This window comes from Ixodes scapularis, unplaced genomic scaffold (assembly GCF_016920785.2).
Source record: "Ixodes scapularis isolate PalLabHiFi unplaced genomic scaffold, ASM1692078v2 PGA_scaffold0__279_contigs__length_252992795, whole genome shotgun sequence".
Taxonomy (NCBI): domain Eukaryota; kingdom Metazoa; phylum Arthropoda; class Arachnida; order Ixodida; family Ixodidae; genus Ixodes; species Ixodes scapularis.
The window spans coordinates 30,915,515-30,936,063 of NW_024609835.1; the positions used below are offsets into that span (position 1 = coordinate 30,915,515).

A 20,549-nucleotide genomic window follows, 5' to 3' on the forward strand; every position below is an offset into this window, starting at 1 on the left:
CCTGAACGGTGTGAACAGGTGCTGCCTTGTCTAAGCCAGCGGGCTCGATTTTTCTATGCGAGATGACGACGACGACGTTGAGAGGGTGACACACCGGGCGACGGCGGTGTCTCAATCTGAGCCCTGGGCCTCGGTTCCTCGGAGGCGGCAGCTTCTACTTCGGCTGGACTACCTCCTTGGAGCATGAATCTTTGACCCCAGTGTACCCCAGTGAGCAATAGGGCCATTATGTTCCTGGTGCTCCTTCATGCACTGATCGAACGGCGTGCAAGATCCTCATAGCTCGCTGCTCACTCGCCCAACCCGCCTCCACGAAGTCTGGACTTCTGCGAATCGGACTGCCATCCTCCCCAATACCAACAACCCATGTCGTCGTCCTCTTGCACGTATATACTCATCACATTACCATGTTCCCTAGACGCGGTACCGCGGGCCTCGGTGGTACGGGCTGCTGCTTTCCGCGGTGCGCGGCTCTCCAGAGCCAAAAATTAAAGGTTAAAGACCAAAGACTAAAGCAGTCGGCAAACGGACAGATATTTTGTTTGGTTACTTCAGGCAGCAAGACAGTGAAAATTAGCGAAAGCGAGTGCTCCATTTATATCTCTACTTTTGTTTCCCAATGAAATGAGTCTTTTCTTCTTCGTATGCTTCGGTTTGTGATATGGTGCCTTGGTGTTTATGTACACTGCGCGATACTGTTAGCGGGAGCATTCAATATCCTGTTTTCATTTTTCACCTTAAATTCGAGGGGCTGACACTTGCCTATTGGTGTGGAATAAAGCGCTCGTTTGGGGCACTAATCTGAGCGACAAATTTTCAGCTTTTTCAATAGCTGTGAACGAAATAAGCTGCAAATAAAAGCGATTTTTTTCATGTTCGTATTAACAGTGGAGCGCAGTCTATGTATCTGCCTTGGGGGGTGACATGAAACCATTTTGCTTGACTATACACTTCTTTTTATTTCTTTTGTGTGTTTATGAAAGTGCGTTTTTCAGCTTAAGCTCCTGCCCAGTTTCTGCCTCACTTGTGCTACGGTCTTTTCTTGCAATAGAAGGCCACGCAACAGAGTCTACTCTTACAATGCTGAATTCAACAGTAACACTGTAATTTGGTTAGATGTAATATTCACTCGCACATCTGAGAAGTAAAATGGGAGTCGTTAGTAGACGTTTTTTATTAAAATATTTCTAGATGCCTTTCAGCCCAGTTGGACAGGTATTTCGCTGAGTACAAAAGCTTGAACATGACTTACTGTGATAATGTTATGCATTCTAATATTAAACAAACAAAAAAATGCCCATGGTCTTTGTAGGTTTCGTCCAGTTGTCAAATTATGCCGTCTGCGCACATCACTGCCTGGTGCTTCACGACGAGCACCCTCTTGTGGTCTTCTTCTCATTTTTTTGATGGACGGCATATGGGCATGCTGTGCGGTCAACAAAATCCCAACAGTTGTTCAGGGGTGTTCCCTTGTCCTTGACGGCCTAATAAAAAAGACAAAGAAAAACACTCTTACAACACGGCAGTATTTAAACACTACCAAAACATGTGATATGGGACTTGTTACTCCTCTAAGATAAAGCGTATTTCCATTGTAGGGTTGTAAAAAAACTGTGTATCGTAAATAAATATATATATATATAGTTGTTCCTTAATTCTGCTAAGGCTTGAGGCCGTCAAACTGGGCATGCGAGGCCCGCTACGCCGGAATTCAAAACGAAACTTCTGAAAACTGTTCTAATCTACCACTATTGCTTAGAAGTTCAGGGTTGTGTTTGCTAAATTTTGCATTGTTTATGCCTGTCTGGGTTTCACCAGACAAAAATTGACGTGGAATATTCTTTCGACCGTTATTGGTAACTCTTTTCAAAACACCACCGGGTAACATATTCGGCCGCCATATTTTGGGCATCGCTTTTAGTGCGAGACTTGTGACTAGAGCCCATTTCATATTCAGTATTGACGCAGCATTCGTGTCTAATACATTTAGACTCGCATCCGCGACAAACAATGACGTAGCTCTCTTGCTCCCTAGACACTTGGCCAAAATAAGGCGGTATCGAAGACTAGCGGCACCATGGGTTGGACTTTTAAAAAGGCTGCATTGAAGTTTCTATTATTTTCTAAATCTACCAAGGAAATCCAATGCAGACATTTCTTGAGGAAAGTTAAACAATTCAAAAGTTGCGAGCGAGTGTGAATAAATAAAGCTGAGAGGAATGGTTTCTTTGGTGCAGATTGCGAGCGCTATACTCGTGGTCAGCTTTCAGTGGCATTTTCGACAGGAGGGCGCATGCACAGATATAATCGGCGTTCAAGCACGCGCACCCGTACATCTGACTGCATAGCCATAGGACGTCCACAAAACGCGACGACTTTACCGACGCCGTTCTGGTTGCAAAGTGATACTCGTTCACTTCGTTTGATTATGCTGTTTTGTGTTACATAGAACTCAAATCGAATGGTTTACTTTTTACGCGCGGGGCGTACGCTTTACTTCTTGATTCGACCTCTTTCAAGCTGAGGTCACGGTCAAAAACATCGACGCGTATTGAGTAAGTGCAGCCATCTTGAAATCTAAGCGATCACGCTAAGGACGCTGAGGGCAAACCGCTCTGCAACTTGTGCAGCGGAGCGCACGCTCACTCCGCTAACTATACGCTCCAACTCAGAGCGGGCCGCGCATGCGCGGTGGGGACGATGCTTCTCGCAGAGCGTAAAGTAGAGCAAAGAGGGCTCATAAAAGTGGCCTACTAATACTCACAGATTCGTCGTGACTTCTCCTGACACTGCCCGTGTACACCTTTGGCGTATAGAAAAAAGTAACTTTTCACCAGACAGAGCAGCTGTGCTAGAAACAATGGAAACGCGAAATTTACACAAACCATGCAGGGTCTCACCTGTGAGCACAGCTCTAGTTTCGCCAGGATCAACCACCTATGTTTGTTCATGTCAGCAAGCAGGTGGCCGAACCTCTCGTTGATGCGACCCACGATGAGGTTCACAGAACTGAAGAACACCGACAAGTTCCGTCCAAACGCTCATCCAAGTACGAACAGACGGTTGGGATAGGCCAGTCGAGGAAGAACCATGCAAAGCGTCTCGCCAGATTGGCAACACCCTGCGCCGATCAGTCGGGTGCTGGTATTTGAAGGCCCGCATGCAGAACAGCCAGGTCCTTCTTTAAGCAGGATAGCTTCCTAAAGGGTTTCTTTTCTACGTTGGAAATATCCAACAAACCGCGTTCGGAAAGGAAGCTTCGGCGCTTGATGGCACGAGGAATACGAATCATAGATTCGATGTCTCGCCAGCTTAATCTCGTTAGTAGAAGTCTCCTTCCTTGAGAACAGCGGGGATTCATCGTGCAGATGCCTTGCTAGCCTTGAGCAACACTGTACTCGTACTACGCAAAAGGATGTACTCGCAATGCGCAAACTTCGTCCTTTTCTCTTATTTTTCTACTTCGAACAAGTAAATCTGTTTCAGTTTTAATTCGAGTGGAGCAGAAGCTACAAGAGCGAGTGCCGGCCTTTCAGCGTCCTTGATAAGCACGCGCGCTCGTGCAGTGCAAGTACCGTTTAGAGCAACATGCTCATGCTTATACCTTCGGCTTCATTCGCACACAAGGGGGAACGATTATATTTATATTTTATAGCTTAATATTTCTTCAGGTGTGTGCGTACTCTTTTGTGTTCATTATTGTCGCCTTCGTTTTTGCTACCTCTACAATCACGCTCCGTTTTACTCTCTTGGTGTTAACGCTTAGGTTTTTTGGTCTTACTAGTACTATAAACGTCCAGTTGTGGGGCTACGCAAGCAAATATTTCGAACCCGCTCAGAACGCTCTTACGCTGAAGAAAAACGCTCTACTAAAACGCGTTTTTGGACCTCCGCTTTCCATTCCGGCGAAGCGGGCCGCGCATGCGCAGTTTGGCACCCTCAGAGCGGAGCGTGAGATGAAAACGGTCTACTAAACCTCTCCAATGACTTGTGAAACACCCATTCGTTTTCACCACACGTAATCGAATTCGCAGATAACAAAACAAAACAAAACACCGGGAAGCGTTCATTCCCTCCCCTCGCAGCCAGAACAAGCGCCCACGTGATCTGGAGCCGATTATATGCCGGCAATGTTGATCATAGCCACGCACTGTGGTTGGCAAGGCACAGGACACGCGCTGAGTTCCAGACATCTTTATAGTTCGGCTATTGTCGTCATTGTAGCGTTTGTAGACGAGCCACTACACTCTAAAAAAAGGACCGTGCGTCTGCTTTCGCGCACAACACTCGGAGAGCCAATCACCGCAATTTACAAAGGCAGCTCAGCGAATGACGATGCCGAAACATATGTTTAGACCAAAAACGCAGTCTGAGTTGTGACATTAAGCAATGCGAAACGTCACGCTTGCATTGCTTAATACTCAGTCTGCGTTTCTTGGTCTAAACATATGTTTCGGCATTGTCATTCGCTTAGTTTCCTTCGTAAATTGCGGTGATTGGCTCTCCGAGTGTTGTGCGGGAAAACCGACACATGGTTTTTTTTTAGAGTGTACCCGAATGCTTTTCGAGTTATCGATTATCACGAGCCCAAATCTGGTGCCCACGCAGTCGTCGGGTTCAATATATGAGCCGCATCCATATATCGTCAATGTAGGATATGCTGCGATCCCCCAGTTACGTCATCAAGTTTCGCAAAGATGAGGTCGAAAAAAAACGCTCGCTTTTGTCCTTGAAATTACACCGAAAGAAAGGAGCTTCTTGGCTAGTGTTGTGGCGAGCGAGTATCTTTGAGTTTCACTAGCGCCAGAAGCTCGTGAAAAGTAAAAAACCTTCCAGCTAAATGTAGGTACGCCGCAGTTTTAACTTAACGAAGAATGTAGGTTTTTTTTTTTTTTCTGCCGTTATTGATCACGTTGGTTCGTATCTCGTATGCGGAAAAAAACAAAAACAAAAGAAATTTTCAACCTGTGATATGCGAAAGAATATAGGTAAGGCAAAACAAGAAAGGAAAACAAGAATCAAAAACAAAACAAGATAATCAGGCATTTTTCGTAAACACCTTCCAGCGACGTGGAGAGATCAGAACGATGTCTTACTGCATACCGGAAGTGGCAATATTCAAGATGGCTGCGCCCTTGTGGAAAAGGTCGAGCGAGCAGGCCGCCGTCGACGCTACGGTCGACACGCAACATCGGAGCCATCGACTCCGATGTTGCGAATCGACCGTAGCCTCGACGGTCGTATAGGCCTGCTCGCTCCATCAAGCACAATGATTTCAATTGCAACGTCGTCACACAGAAACTACCCTGGACAAAAGCGTATCCCGACAAAATTTTGCGACTTAAAAAAGGGCAGGTAAAGAACAGAAATTAGTCTGAAAAGCCGGCGTTCTCAGCGTCGTGTACAACCATGTTTAAAAAAAAAAAAATCTTTATCTTTGCAACAATTATTGTACTTCGCGCAAATATCGCTTAGGACGGATCCCTGATGTTAGTGACTTGTGGAACATCGATTCGTTTTCACGACAAGTAATCGAAGTCGCAGAAAACAAAACAAAACAACGGGAAGCGTTCATTCCCTCCACTCGCAGACAGAGCAAGGGATTGCGCCCGCGCCGCCAACTTTAAGCGTAACATCAGGGAAGACATGATCATAGATAAAATCACCAGGGTCATTTATCTCAAATTAGAGGTAATCCATAAAACCTTCCACACCATGATCACACAGTTCGCCGAGATTTGTAATGCCAGAATTACGGCCCCCGAAGCGCCCAACACACTCTTAATCTGAAGCCGGCAAACGTCACGGCCATAGCCGTGACGTTCAAAATTTCCGGGACTTAGCCGCGAACTGATCCGGCCCCGTCAAAATAGCCGTGTACAACGTCACGACTGGAGTGGGCCCCTTCCCTTTTTGATGTTGCGAATGGCTATATAGGTGGCTCTGTAGGCGGCCCTGTAATTTTTGGTGGCCCGTTTGTGCAGGGCCGGCAAAAACGGGCCGGCTATGCGCATGATAGCGGGAAAAAAACACTGCTCTCCGCTAGATGGTGGCAGTTGCGGCCGCCCACCGTGCCCCGTTGGCGCAGCCAGCGGGCACGCATGCGCATAACGATCATTTCTCTTCTCAGCGTGCAAGGACGATGAATTTCTAACGTACGAAGTACGAATCTAATCGGAAGCATCTACGGGGGACATTTGTTTCCTTATCATGGTGATGGAAGCCTATGTTAGAGTGTCCGCCGAAGCCGCGGGACAGTGAGTTAGTTCTTCAGGATGCTCACGTCGAAGGATATAAAAGGAATTCAACGTGGGCGGTGTAACCATGAGGGAACATGTGAACGCGGTGGTTCTACACGGCCCGTTGATCTAACGGCACGACCAGCACGACCACTACTTCTGTCTGGGCCAACTTGGTTAGTGCTTTTACTGCGAGCACAGTCCTCTTCAGCACAACCGACTGGGCAATTTTGTAGCTCTCTGGCTAACACCGGAATAGAGTCAAGTGTTGAAAAAGTTCATAACTAGTAACTTTTGTTCTCGCCAACAGAGGACAAGTGGGGCCCTGTCCTGGACGATATACAGGTATCTATCTATACACAATATTTTTTGTATTCTAAGAAGCACGTTTGGAATCGCCTCCTTTCATATTATTCGGATACCGGCTGGCGTCGGCGGTGGAAAGCGGAAAACAGATTTACTTCGTTTCACCTTAGCATGAACTTACCTTAACGGCTACAAGCGCGGACTCTTCGCGTTTGACGCCAACTTGGCTGTGCACAAGCACTGGTGGTGGGGGACAATTTTTAAAGTTATCGGGTCACTGTCGCAGCCCTTACGATTTGCCTAAGGTAAGGTGAGGCAAAGAAAGCTAGCCGACTATGCCTCGACGGTGGCCACCAGCATTCTACAGCGACAAGGTGTAAATAGTTTATAGGGGGGTACTTTTCTCTTGCCGAAGTGTCCGCGATAGAGCACGGCGTATACGGCGCACTCATCAGCTTGCCCCGTCCGAGGTATATAGTCGCGCGTCTTGGCCGGCGTCGACGATTGCGTTAAGCAAAGGAGGACGACCGCACAAGGAACATTTATACTCAAATTGACGATGAATATAGCATCTAGACTACACTAAGTTTGCCCTTGTGCATGCACCCTCGCTTGCTCACGCGACCGTCGACGTCGGCCGAAACGTTGTTTTTGTGTGAACGAGTTTATAAGCTTTTATTAGGCCAACTGAATTTAAAAAGGGTATTGTATTAAAAATACTTTTTGAAAAAAAAAAGTCAAAATATCTGCTTTGCAATATTTGACGCAGTTTAGCAAGGTCTTTACCCTGACTTGACCATACTTTTAAATTTAGTAATTACAGTAAGTTAATTATTCAAAATTTTTGACACCATAATTATTTGAACGTCAAACTTTATGAATTTTCATATTAAACAAAATTAGCTTCTTATGTGTAACGTGTAGTTATTGAGCAACGATTTAGCCGGCGTTTCATAACGCAGCCTGTATCATATAGCTATGGACATGTAGATCTTGGCAAATCAGCCTCAGCTCCCCTTCCTGGTGGCGTCGAAATTTACTGAAGTTTGAAGAGTTCGCACTCTTCAAACTGCCTCCAAAGTTTTAGGGTCTATCCATATGCCATCAGACTGATTTTGAATGTCGAGTAACTACAAACAAGCATGGCCGCCGAAAGCAAATGCGGTTATCTAATTGGCGAATTTATTTTGCTTTCTTTTGTTTTCCGAAGAGCATATAAATAAATGTTATGTTAGCGGCCATGTTTGTGGCCGATGACTCAGCATCTGAATAGACTCACGTCTAGCAAGCCACTTTCTAAAAAAACATATGTTTGATAAATTTTAGAACATAATTAAGATACAAGACGTGTTCTCTGTCCGTTATTTTCTTATAATAAAATTCTGAAAATTCTTAATCGCAGCAGCATCATGCCTTAACGACAGAGGCAACTGGCCGTGGGACGTGCCGTTTAGACCCGTCTTGTGACACGAAGCTCTGGCTGACTGCAACACACTTGGCTGGGATAGCGCACCTTCAACTGCGGCGGGTCCTAGTTCGCCAAATCTGTCATGTGAAAGCAACGACCATGCTGCCACCAATGCTTCAGCAAGTGACACAAGTTTTTATCTACTTTTCTATTTTATTGTTTGAATGTGGTATTTATTACAACAAAGCACCACCTGTATCTTCAGCTGTGCATCTAATTTAAAAAAATAATTGCATTCTTTTCCTGCTGACCCAATGTTCTTTTAAATGTTTAGAAACCATCGGCCTTGCTCTTGAAACAATTTCTCTATGTTTACTTTCCCCTAGATCACTCGGGAAGTCAATCTATAAAGTATACAAATTGAGCTTGGCAATGCTTTTTCAATATATTTTGCGACTCAAAAATGAAGTAGCGACGTGACTATGCGCATGACGTCTCTAAAGAAGACGTCAGGCTCAGTGCCACGTCACAGCTTTATTTTTACGGTGAAAAGTTTCTGTACTTCTCCATCCCCTGGCTTTCTTCGTCGATCACAGTCCTGGACCCTCTGAGATACTCTGCGGGAAAGTGGACGACGGGACATTTTTATAGTCAGCAAAAAACGGGCCACCTACAAGACGGGCCAGCTAGAAGACGGGCCAGCTAGAAGACGGGCTAGCTAGAAGACGGGCCAGCTAGAAGACGGGCCAGCTAGAAGACGGGCCAGCTAGAAGACGGGCCAGCTAGAAGACGGGCCAGCTAGAAGACGGGCCAGCTAGAAGACGGGCCAGCTAGAAGACGGGCCAGCTAGAAGACGGGCCAGCTAGAAGACGGGCCAGCTAGAAGACGGGCCAGCTAGAAGACGGGCCAGCTAGAAGACGGGCCAGCTAGAAGACGGGCTAGCTAGAAGACGGGCCAGCTAGAAGACGGGCCAGCTAGAAGACGGGCCAGCTAGAAGACGGGCCAGCTAGAAGACGGGCTAGCTAGAAGACGGGCCAGCTAGAAGACGGGCCAGCTAGAAGACGGGCCAGCTAGAAGACGGGCCAGCTAGAAGACGGGCCAGCTAGAAGACGGGCCAGCTAGAAGACGGGCCAGCTAGAAGACGGGCCAGCTAGAAGACGGGCCAGCTAGAAGACGGGCCAGCTAGAAGACGGGCCAGCTAGAAGACGGGCCAGCTAGAAGACGGGCCAGCTAGAAGACGGGCCAGCTAGAAGACGGGCCAGCTAGAAGACGGGCTAGCTAGAAGACGGGCCAGCTAGAAGACGGGCTAGCTAGAAGACGGGCCAGCTAGAAGACGGGCCAGCTAGAAGACGGGCCAGCTAGAAGACGGGCCAGCTAGAAGACGGGCCAGCTAGAAGACGGGCCAGCTAGAAGACGGGCCAGCTAGAAGACGGGCCAGCTAGAAGACGGGCCAGCTAGAAGACGGGCCAGCTAGAAGACGGGCCAACTAGAAGACGGGCCAGCTAGAAGACGGGCCAGCTAGAAGACGGGCCAGCTAGAAGACGGGCCAGCTAGAAGACGGGCCAGCTAGAAGACGGGCCAGCTAGAAGACGGGCCAGCTAGAAGACGGGCCAGCTAGAAGACGGGCCAGCTAGAAGACGGGCCAGCTAGAAGACGGGCCAGCTAGAAGACGGGCCAGCTAGAAGACGGGCCAACTAGAAGACGGGCCAGCTAGAAGACGGGCCAGCTAGAAGACGGGCCAGCTAGAAGACGGGCCAACTAGAAGACGGGCCAGCTAGAAGACGGGCCAGCTAGAAGACGGGCCAGCTAGAAGACGGGCCAGCTAGAAGACGGGCCAGCTAGAAGACGGGCCAGCTAGAAGACGGGCCAGCTAGTAGACGGGCCAGCTAGAAGACGGGCCAGCTAGAAGACGGGCCAGCTAGAAGACGGGCCAGCTAGAAGACGGGCCAGCTAGAAGACGGGCCAGCTAGAAGACGGGCCAGCTAGAAGACGGGCCAGCTAGAAGACGGGCCAGCTAGAAGACGGGCCAGCTAGAAGACGGGCCAGCTAGAAGACGGGCCAACTAGAAGACGGGCCAGCTAGAAGACGGGCCAGCTAGAAGACGGGCCAGTTAGAAGACGGGCCAGCTAGAAGACGGGCCAGCTAGAAGACGGGCCAGCTAGAAGACGGGCCAGCTAGAAGACGGGCCAGCTAGAAGACGGGCCAGCTAGAAGACGGGCCAGCTAGAAGACGGGCCAGCTAGAAGACGGGCCAACTAGAAGACGGGCCAGCTAGAAGACGGGCCAGCTAGAAGACGGGCCAGCTAGAAGACGGGCCAGCTAGAAGACGGGCCAGCTAGAAGACGGGCCAGCTAGAAGACGGGCCAGCTAGAAGACGGGCCAACTAGAAGACGGGCCAGCTAGAAGACGGGCCAGCTAGAAGACGGGCCAGCTAGAAGACGGGCCAGCTAGAAGACGGGCCAGCTAGAAGACGGGCCAACTAGAAGACGGGCCAGCTAGAAGACGGGCCAGCTAGAAGACGGGCCAGCTAGAAGACGGGCCAGCTAGAAGACGGGCCAGCTAGAAGACGGGCCAGCTAGAAGACGGGCCAGCTAGAAGACGGGCCAGCTAGAAGACGGGCCAGCTAGAAGACGGGCCAGCTAGAAGACGGGCCAGCTAGAAGACGGGCCAACTAGAAGACGGGCCAGCTAGAAGACGGGCCAGCTAGAAGACGGGCCAGCTAGAAGACGGGCCAGCTAGAAGACGGGCCAGCTAGAAGACGGGCCAACTAGAAGACGGGCCAACTAGAAAACGGGCCAGCTAGAAAACGGGCCAGCTAAAAAACGGGCCGGCAAGATCCAACGTGTCACGACAAATTTTGGGGCCACCTAAAAGAGGACGGCAAACGGGTTGGGAATTTTAGGTGGCCCAAAAATTTGCCGTGACAAGTTCGATCTCATTTGTCACGGCTATAGGTGGCTTCCTAGGTGGCCCCAAATTAGGAGTGCAGAGCCCATTAAAGTAACTAAGCCTTACAGCCGCCCGAATAACGATGGCCAGGATTAGCGGTAAAAACACTACCCACATCATATGGCAATGAAACTGCCGCGGATTCCGCCGCAAAAGGGAGAATCTCCAGCAGTTCCTAAAAAATAAGAATTCCGAAGCGCCAGAAATAATTGCGGGGGGGGGGGGGGGGGGAGGCCAAATTATCAGGCTATGCGTCCTTCTGTGCCGATGTATTGGGCACAGGCAAGGTGACAATCACTACGTTAATCAAACGAAACATACGGGTGCTCCTGCACGAGACCGGTATTACGTCAATAGAATACGTCCTAGTGGAAATTATTCCTACAGAAAAGCAAAGAACTGGCAGTCTGTTTGTGCTCAACATATACAGCAACCCTAAACAACAACACCGATGCCTCAGACTACTCAGGAAAGCAATTTAAGCAGCAAACAAACAACCCCTAGTCATAGTAAGCGATTTCAATGCGTACTATTCTGCGTTGGGTTATTGCACCGATCACCTCAAGGGCCGCATATTGTGGCTAGACGCACAGCAGGAGCCACTAACATTGCTCACAGACCCGACACATCCTACCCGCCTGGGAAACTGCGTCAGCGTAGACACTGCACCAGACTTAACCTTCACCAAAAACACGTCAAATGCCACATGCCTCAACACGCAAGAAAACTTAGGAAGTGACCACTTCATAGTGGCCACCACAATCCAAACGGGCCCCGCCAAACCTAAAGGCAAACCAATCCACCTGATGGACTGGGACGCCTTCAGGCAATTACAAAGAAACAAGAACGAACCTAGCATTTCTGAGATACTAGACATAAAGCCATGGGCCGACAGCTTACAGAAAAATGTTATGCTGGCGACCGAAACCATACCAGAAGAAGTTAACACCCAGGCGGCAGATGCCAAGCTACTTCACATGTGGGAAGAAAAAGCTAGCTTACAAAGACGACTAAACCAACATAAACTAAATAGGCCCCTGTGCAAACATATAACACTCTTAAACAAACAAATTGAAGACTACGCGCACCAACTAACACGCCAAAACTGGCCTAGTGCGTGTGATGGCATGGAAGAGCAAATAGGCATGGCCAAAACATGGCGCATACTCAGATGCCTACTCGATCCCGAAAACAGTAAGACTACGCAGAGGCACCACCTCAGCAACGCAATCTATATCTACCCTGGATCAGACAAATACCTTATCAATAAACTAAAAAATCGATACCTCGGAAACCATCCCAAAATGCCCTTGCCCTAATACACGGGAGACACAAACCCAAGAATGGAAGAGCCGATTACGGCAGAAGAAGTACGCGAGGCCACACATGGTCTACGAAAACACTCCGCTTCGGGTCTAGACAGAGTAACAAACAAAACCATACGAAACCTGGACGATGATTCCATAGAAGCACTGAGTATTTTAACAAATGTTGGGAAACTGGCCATATTCCTAAGCAGTCGAAGAAAGCTAAAATTGTCGTGATGCCAAAGCCAGGCAAGAGGTTGCAGCTAGAGAACCTAAGACCCACCTCGCTCACCTCCTGCCTAGGCAAACTCTTGGAACACATCATCCTTACTCCCTTAAACAAACACATGGAAGACCACGACCTGTACCCTCACACGATGATTGGATTCAGCCTTCAGGCCCAAGTTGTCCACGGGGGACATTATGCTTCAAATTGAGCACCTGATAATAGACCAGAGGTGGCCAAGCTGCGGCTCGCGAGCCGCATGCGGCTCTTCGCGTGTTGAAGTGCGGCTCGCCGGCCGCCTCCCCTCCATTCTCCCCCTCCCCCGCCATCCTCCCTCCCCGTCACACGAGCACTTCCCCAAAAAGAGAAAAAGAAAGCGTTTTAAATCGAAAGACAGGTTGCAATGTGGTAGTCTTGTGCTATTGCTATCATACATGCAGTTAGACTGCTCTTGACTCGAATAGATTGAAAGTAGTTCGGATTTCGTTTATTCATCTGGACAAAAGTTTGCCGCCCCCTTTTCCCTGCCTTTCCTCTTCGATGCGGCTCTTGGAAGTCTTGTGGCTTTGTTTGCGGCTCTTAGGCTGGGTCAGCCTGGCCACACCTGTAATAGACGGTCATCACAGCTCAGAACTCGATACCCGAGCCATTCTTGGCCTTGATCTAACCAAAGCCTTTGATAATGTTCACCAGGAAACCATCCTAACCCAGCTCAACAAACTAGAAATTGGCTTTAGAGCTTACAATTATACAAAATACTTTTTTTTATAGACAGGACAGCCACTATCACTGTGGGTGGAGTAACCTCGTACAGCAATTCGCTCGGGAATAGACGGACACCCCAGGGCTCGGTCCTGTCTCCCTACCTCTTTATTATGGCCGTGCTAGGATTGCCAAGCAAGCTATCTAAAATCCCTAAACTACAGCATGCACCCTAAGAAAAAAAGGTAGTCATATGTGACTACCTCTGAGGTGGTAAAAGTTGTCCCAAACATAACGAGCCCCAGGGTAAAAAGGACGAGCCCACACGTACTAAAAAACACTTACCCCCCCCCCCCCCCCCCCCCCCCCGAAGAGTCCATATTTACCTTCTTGTACCACGCCTCGCTCGGGGGGGTACCTTTCCATTAGCACGCGGGTGCACTGCAGCGAAGCAAGACACGCAACATCGCGACGCCTAGTTTGCAAATGCAGGTGCAAAGAGTGCACCTCTATGAGGGGAGAAGCGCTACCTAACCCACCAGAACAGACCACGAGACTTATTGGCAAACTTCCGAATACTGTCAGTGCCTGGTGCGAAATCAAATCGAATTGTACATTATCTGACGCATTATCGGAAGTCCCAAAAACCCGCACGAGCCTAATCTAACGATCCGGCCAGGCAGCGAGGCCTGCAGCTGTTATATTTGGCGCAAAATGGCGCAGCAATCACATCACTGGGTGATAAATGGGTGGCGGCTGATTGGTCCGGCAGGCACTGTAGTCTCAGCTTAAGGGTGAACAAAGTATGGATGGTGCAAACTTTTGGAAAGGGCATATTCAAGAGAAGCCGACAAGCTGTCGGTGCCTGCAGTACAAAGAGCAAAAGCGCATACTGCAATGTTCACTCGTCTCCTATCATTTTTATATAGCCTTTGTTCTTGCCATGGGCAACACTGGATGATCCAGTGTTGCTTATGGCAAGAACAGAGGCTATATAAAAATCATAGGAGACGAGTGGATCTCCCCGCTGCCGGCATGTCGTGTTCGAGACAGGTTAACGACGACAACTTGTTTATTACATACAATACGTGGTTTTGTGGGCTGTTGGGCTGGTGGCATCGATTACATGATGGGCCTTGTCTGCTAACCCTCTTTCGCGTATTTTTGCTGGTGCTTGCCGCATGATGTGCTGTGTTCGGCCGTGGGCTCCAGTGTTGCAAGCAGCAGTTGTAAATCACTCTAAAAGAAAAGAAAAAAAAAAAAAAGAAACAGGGTGACAAGCCTGTAACAATGTAGCAAACGGAGATGCTTCACGCTGGCTACACACGAACACACGAAAAATCTTTTTCAACATTTTGACATTGCAAGGCAAACACAATTTTGGAAGTTTCATGGTCTAAACCAACAAGCACACCAAAGAATTGAGGATCCATTTCACCGCCTGGCCATGATCTGACGAGCAGCTGAAATCTCGTCACATCTTGAAGTAGCAATAGCTGCAATTCCAGTCTCTTGAGTTCACGAGCAGCAACCGCTGAAATATCAACCTGCTATTTTTGATATGATCATCACCAAAAATATATATAGTTCATGCTGTATAGACCCAAACTTTTGGAGTGATAACATGCAACTACGCCTATGTTTTTTGTTGATGCACCTGGAACCATAAATTACAAAACCAGAAAAAATAAAACAATCAAATTTTGTTGTCAATGGACCTTCTTACCCTGCAATGATATTAAAATTAAACTACAAGCATATACACATTCATTAAACAAACATGTTTAGTATCTATCTTGAATGAACTGCTATATTGTTATTGTAAATGCCCGATTCTTGCGAACACATCAAACGCAACGATTGAAATCTGACAGAGGCATCTTGGGACATTTCGAATGCGAGTCACCTCACCATGGCCATTGCTAGCCTGGTTGCAAGCATGCCAGTGGACACTGTCACCAAAAACTTTACCAGGAAAAATACATTTGTCTCCTTTTATTAATGTCAGCGCCCTCCTAGTGGTGTAGACACCAAGCACCTGAGAGAATGCATGAGGATGACACCGTCCATGCTGTACAGTAGTCATGCCGCACCAAGAAAGGGGGCTGCCGTGTGCACACCAAGATACCGGGTTGGCCAAGACAGTAGAGACAGCTGTCTCAACTAGTGCTCCGGGTGTCCGCAACCATAGATGGCAACAGTAATTTATTGTTGCCATCAATTGTCCCAATAGACAGATCTCACTAAGCGTTCCACGCATGCGTGACACCGCCATAACTTTAGTTCACAGGAGGCAGGCGGCAGTGCACGAGACGGCTCGTGTCGTCTCGTGTCGTCAGCGACACCCGGGGCGGGCTACCGCCCAGGCTGCTGCTGACCCTCGTGACGCCACTGCCGTGACGTGAGACATTCCAACAAAGCTCAGACTTCAAGTACCAGGTGGTATTAGGAAATTGTTTTATTTGTTTAAAAATTGCTTATTTCTTTGCATTTACAGACGAAAGACTGCTGTTTGTGAGCTGCTGTCATAAAGCAGACCATGTCTACAAAAAGAAATAGGCGCTAAAATTTCGCTTCCGTACCCCATTAAAGCAGAACGAAAAACTACTGCTCTCCCGTTTGTAATATTGTTTTAACATTAGCTATAGGGAGACTACAATAATAAAAATACCCAGAACACGACACTTATCTTCCAATACACACAAGTAGTCAATGAGAAATGATATTGGAAAAACTTCATATCCGAGAAAAGTTAGTCATATTTGAGATAATTGAAATCAGAAGAAAATGTCGGCTTAACGGCTGCTGTTGAGGTCACAAGCATTTATGATAAAAACGTTTTCTTAGAAGAAAACCCGAAAGAAAAAAAATTAATTTCACAGCACTACGATTCACCGAAAGCACCCGTCTTGAACGGAAAAGATGCCAGCTCCTCCGCGTACGGGCAGCCGTTGATGAAGCTTCGTGGCGCATGCTTGTGCACGCTGGTTTTTCGACAGGGTTTCAAGCGACGAGGCAAATGAAGACAGCGGCCGTCTTGTAAACACCAACTTCTTGGGAGGCCGGAGCTGAGTGGCCATCATGCGCGCTGACTAAAATTTCATTCATCCCTAAGCTGAGACTGCAGTGGAAGCTACGTCCTCAATGAACCAGTCATACATCCCACTTTCGCCACGTGATCACGCTCCCGCTCATACCCACACACCAAAGACTGGGTGAGGTGATGAAAGGAAGGCGGCTGATTGGTTCGGCGGGCACGTAGTTACCACTGCAGTCTCAGCTCTGAGCCGTGTATAAAAAGAGTTTGGTCAATGGGAGGCGCAGGCAGAGCCAGAGCGTGCACCAGATGCAGAAAGCAAACTTGACATTCTCTCTTGGCCAACTAGAAGCCTAAAAGAATCCTTAGCGGTAGTAGCGAGAAACTGTTTTAATCATAGGTATATGGTCTTAATAAGCGCGTAAGTGTGAAGTGTAGTGACCCTTCATGGTTTAAAATAGGGTGCATGTGATGTTACGATCATGATCAGGCAGAAAGATGTGAGAAATAAATGTGCCGCTCAACTCTGTTTTGCTCGGAGAGAGTGTGACCGCTCTGGCGGTAGATTCCTGGCCCTCGGCGCTTGGTGTACGGATTATGTCGATCGTTCCGCCCGTCGCACTCTTCCACCATAATTTTGGACGACCGTGATTGAAACATCACGTGCAACATATTTTCAGTCACCAAAGGTTACTCCGACGCACTTATTAAGTTTGTATCTCGCAACCACCGCCAGGGTATTATTTCCGGCTTCTGATTGGCCATATTTGAATTTGTAAAGACGCTTTGGAACACGCCCAGCCCGCTCTCGGCCAATGGCGCCTCCTCATTTGTCTCCTATACTTCCCAACGAATGGCCGAACTTTCTACATATATTGCTCTCTCTCAGCTTAGGGGTGAACGGAGTATAGGGCAGCATGTCTCAATGCAATGAAATTTCGTAAAGACCTATACCGAGTACAGCAGAGCGACCGGCTAAGGGGAAAAGATCAGAAGGTTTGAAAGGCCACGTCTTGCAGGGCAGAGTGGCAAACTGAACGATCACGAGCGTTGGAACACTGTGAAGAATATCAGGGGATTATTTACTGTACTGAAAGAACTGAAGCAACACAAGTGTTGGAACACTGCAAAGAACCCCAGAAGCTTATATACTGCCTATAAAACTGAACGAGCACGAGCGCAAGAATGTCGAGAAAAACTGCAGGTGCTCTTTTTGTGCCCAGAAACGACAGTCGAAAAAACGGAATGGGCCGACGGGCTCGGCCGACGCACCAAAATATAGCGGTAGCTAAAGCGCCAAAAAATAGTGGTAGCTGACGCACCAAAATGTAGTGGTCCTCTGGTAGAGAGGCGAGGATGGTAGCGGTTCGACAATCCAGCTGCTACTTGGAAGCAGGTGACATCCAGGAAGGGCCGGTAGAGCGGCAGCGCTATGGGGTGCCCTGACGGGTGACGAGGAAGAGGTGGCTGACTTTTAGGTTTGCGTTTAATAAATCATAGAGCAGAACATCAAAACTGAAGAACGCAAACGGCGAAAGAGGCCCAAGTTCGGGCTCGCACTGGCGCCTGTATAAGCACAAATAGAACCCGTGACGACGCAACAATCTAGTAAAAGCCAATTACTACGCTGCCACTGAATTTCAAGCTGCTACTGAATTGGAAAGTTCGCGCACTACACACGTACAGCCAGGAGATCACAACCACGACGGGTGCAGCTCAGAAATTCAACCAGTCCGAGATTGATGAATTATCTACCAGGCGACACAATCACATACCTCTGAGCATGTTTACCCCGCCGATTTCCGGTCTCGGTGTTCAATGGTTCAACACGATCAGATATACAACTAATCTCTGTTTCTAATATCCTTTGCAATAAAATACGGCAAAATATATCCTCAAATTATTTCGGAAAACATTCATGTCGTTTGTTGTAATTATAATGCCGCAGCTAGTACACCATACCACGGTCCACAGCTGTCGAGACCAGTGTTGCTGCTCGCGCTGACAAAATGTTTATTCCATCAATTTACGCGACTTGCACAACAGATGTGATCTTGGCGGATCTTAAAGAATCACGAAAGCTAAGAAATAATATAATTTATAGTCTCTCTGAAGTTATCTAAATGACAAATATAATTTACGACAGCTTACACGTAAATATCAGATTCAAAAGTGACCCCCCCTCCGACCCTTCGTCACCGGCAGAAAGGTGGTCATTCCACTGCGGTTTGGGGTCGTCACTTTGCCCAAAGGCTAGTAACTTGCCTTTTGGGTTAGTCAAACCCTCCAAAGCGCCATTTGACAACCCAGGGTAGTCATCTTTTTCTTAGAGTGTAGCTTATATGCAGATGGCGTCACACTCTGGGTAACCGGAGGGAGTAACGGAGAAATACAGGAAACTTTACGAACCGCGATCGATGTAGTCAACGAATACGTAACACCTAAAGGACTCTCATGCTCCCCGCAAAAGTCAAGTCATTACTGTATAGACCTACGTGCAGGGTAGCTCCCCCCACCCCCAAATCACGCTCAGATCTAACGGACAGGACATTCCAATAGTATCGAGCATCAGGATCTTTGGACTCAGGATACAGGCCAATGGACACAACAATGAACTGATAAAGGCACTGAACTCGCACGTGCATCAAACGACAAGACTCGTTTCGCGCATCGCCAACAGACACCACGGCATGAAAGAAACTATTCTACTCAGACTGGTAAAGGCTTTCGTTATAAGCAGAACAGTATACGCTACCCCATTCCTGCAACTAAAGAATGATGAACGTTCCAACATTAACCCCATGATCAAGAAAGCCTATAAGCAGGCTCTACACCTCCAATTACCACCGCGAACGAAACGTTCGAGGCTCTAGGATACAGAATACTGTTGACGAGCTCATAGAAACCCAAAGAATCGCCCAACTGGAGAGACGCTCGCAGTCCCCGATGGGGCAACGTATTCTCCAATCACTCGGGATTACATACAACACCCAATTCGGACCAAAACGGGACATTCTCATAGAGCTCAGAAGACACATACACTTCCCACCATTACGTAAAAATGCCCACTCTCTGTACAACTAAGAGCGCAGAAAGGAAATAGCCAGAGCCTTACAAAAGCGCTTTGCAAATTCTAAAGACATGGCCTATGAAGACGCGGCCGAGTATCGTGATCGAGACGCAATGGTAGTGGCTGTACTTGATCAACAAAATTAAACGATCGCTGCAAGCTCTGTCTTTACAACCTCGCCGGAAATCGCGGAGGAAGTCGCAATTGCCTTGGCGTACGCTTCATCCTCAACCAAATTCATAGTCAGCGACCCAAAGTCAGCCATACAAAACTTCGCGAAAGGGCACATTCTGCCCGAAGCCATCAAAATTCTAGTTCTGGTATCCGAAACCTGGCGCAGATGGACACAACTCGTTTGGGCACCGGGGCGCTCCGGTCTCCCGGGAAATGAATCTGCTCAGAGTGCGGCCCGAGAATTGGCCGTCCGCGGCCGCACGACAACCTCTCATGATGAGTGGCTCGAATCCCTTCGTCGTTCAGGTAAGGACCGGATTTTATCCTATAGCGAAGTCCTACAATACCACAGACAGGGCAGGGGGCATTACCCCGCTGCTCACAAAAACTTAGATAAAAAGCAATCAGTTTCTTGGCGCCTTTTACAAACGCACACATTCCCGAACCCAGTGACATATAGTCATCTGTATCCCTGGCTATATAAAGCAGATTGTAAAATATGCGCAGGTAGGGCCGATCTTCACCACATCATGTGGGCATTCCCCCTGATAAGTACCCAATAACGCACTAGCTCATTACCTCCCATTCGCATCACCACCTTAGAGCAGTGGGAGACTGCACTGCTTAGCTCAGACCCGGATCTCCAACTTCGGGTCGTCCAGATGGCCGAAGACGTCGCCAAAGCCCAAGGCCTGGCCGCCGCCTGAGGAAGGAAAGGACGGGCCCTCCCACTCCCCTCCTCCCTAAACCCCCATCTTGGACAAAATAAAGTTTACTACTACAACTACATTGTCATAAGTATATGCAGTCAATATTGCCAAAGAAACGAGGAGGTGGGATGGGCTGCTGGAGTGATAGGATTTCGTCTGGGGGCATTTACCGCTGCATTCCTAAGGTCTCACGAACTGTATACGCCTCGCAAGTGGGCTCATTTTCGTCTTCTGCGCATGAGAAAGGAAGTAGCGGTGACATCAGAACGCAGAGTCCTGATTGGCTGATCGCGACCCCCTATTGAGCGTCGTCTGCTCCTTTGCAACGTCGTCTGCTCGCAACATCGTCTGCGTCTGTCTTACCTTTCCTGCGACTTTCGGAGCGAACTCGACGAAATAACTCGAGCGGTACGTTGTTTTCG

At 48.2% G+C, this 20,549-nt stretch overlaps 1 pseudogene; it reads left to right on the forward strand.

Moving 5' to 3' along the window:
* The first annotated feature begins 10,983 nt into the window (after positions 1–10,983).
* On the forward strand, positions 10,984–20,124 carry LOC121836671 (annotated as a pseudogene).
* Positions 20,125–20,549: the final 425 nt, after the last annotated feature.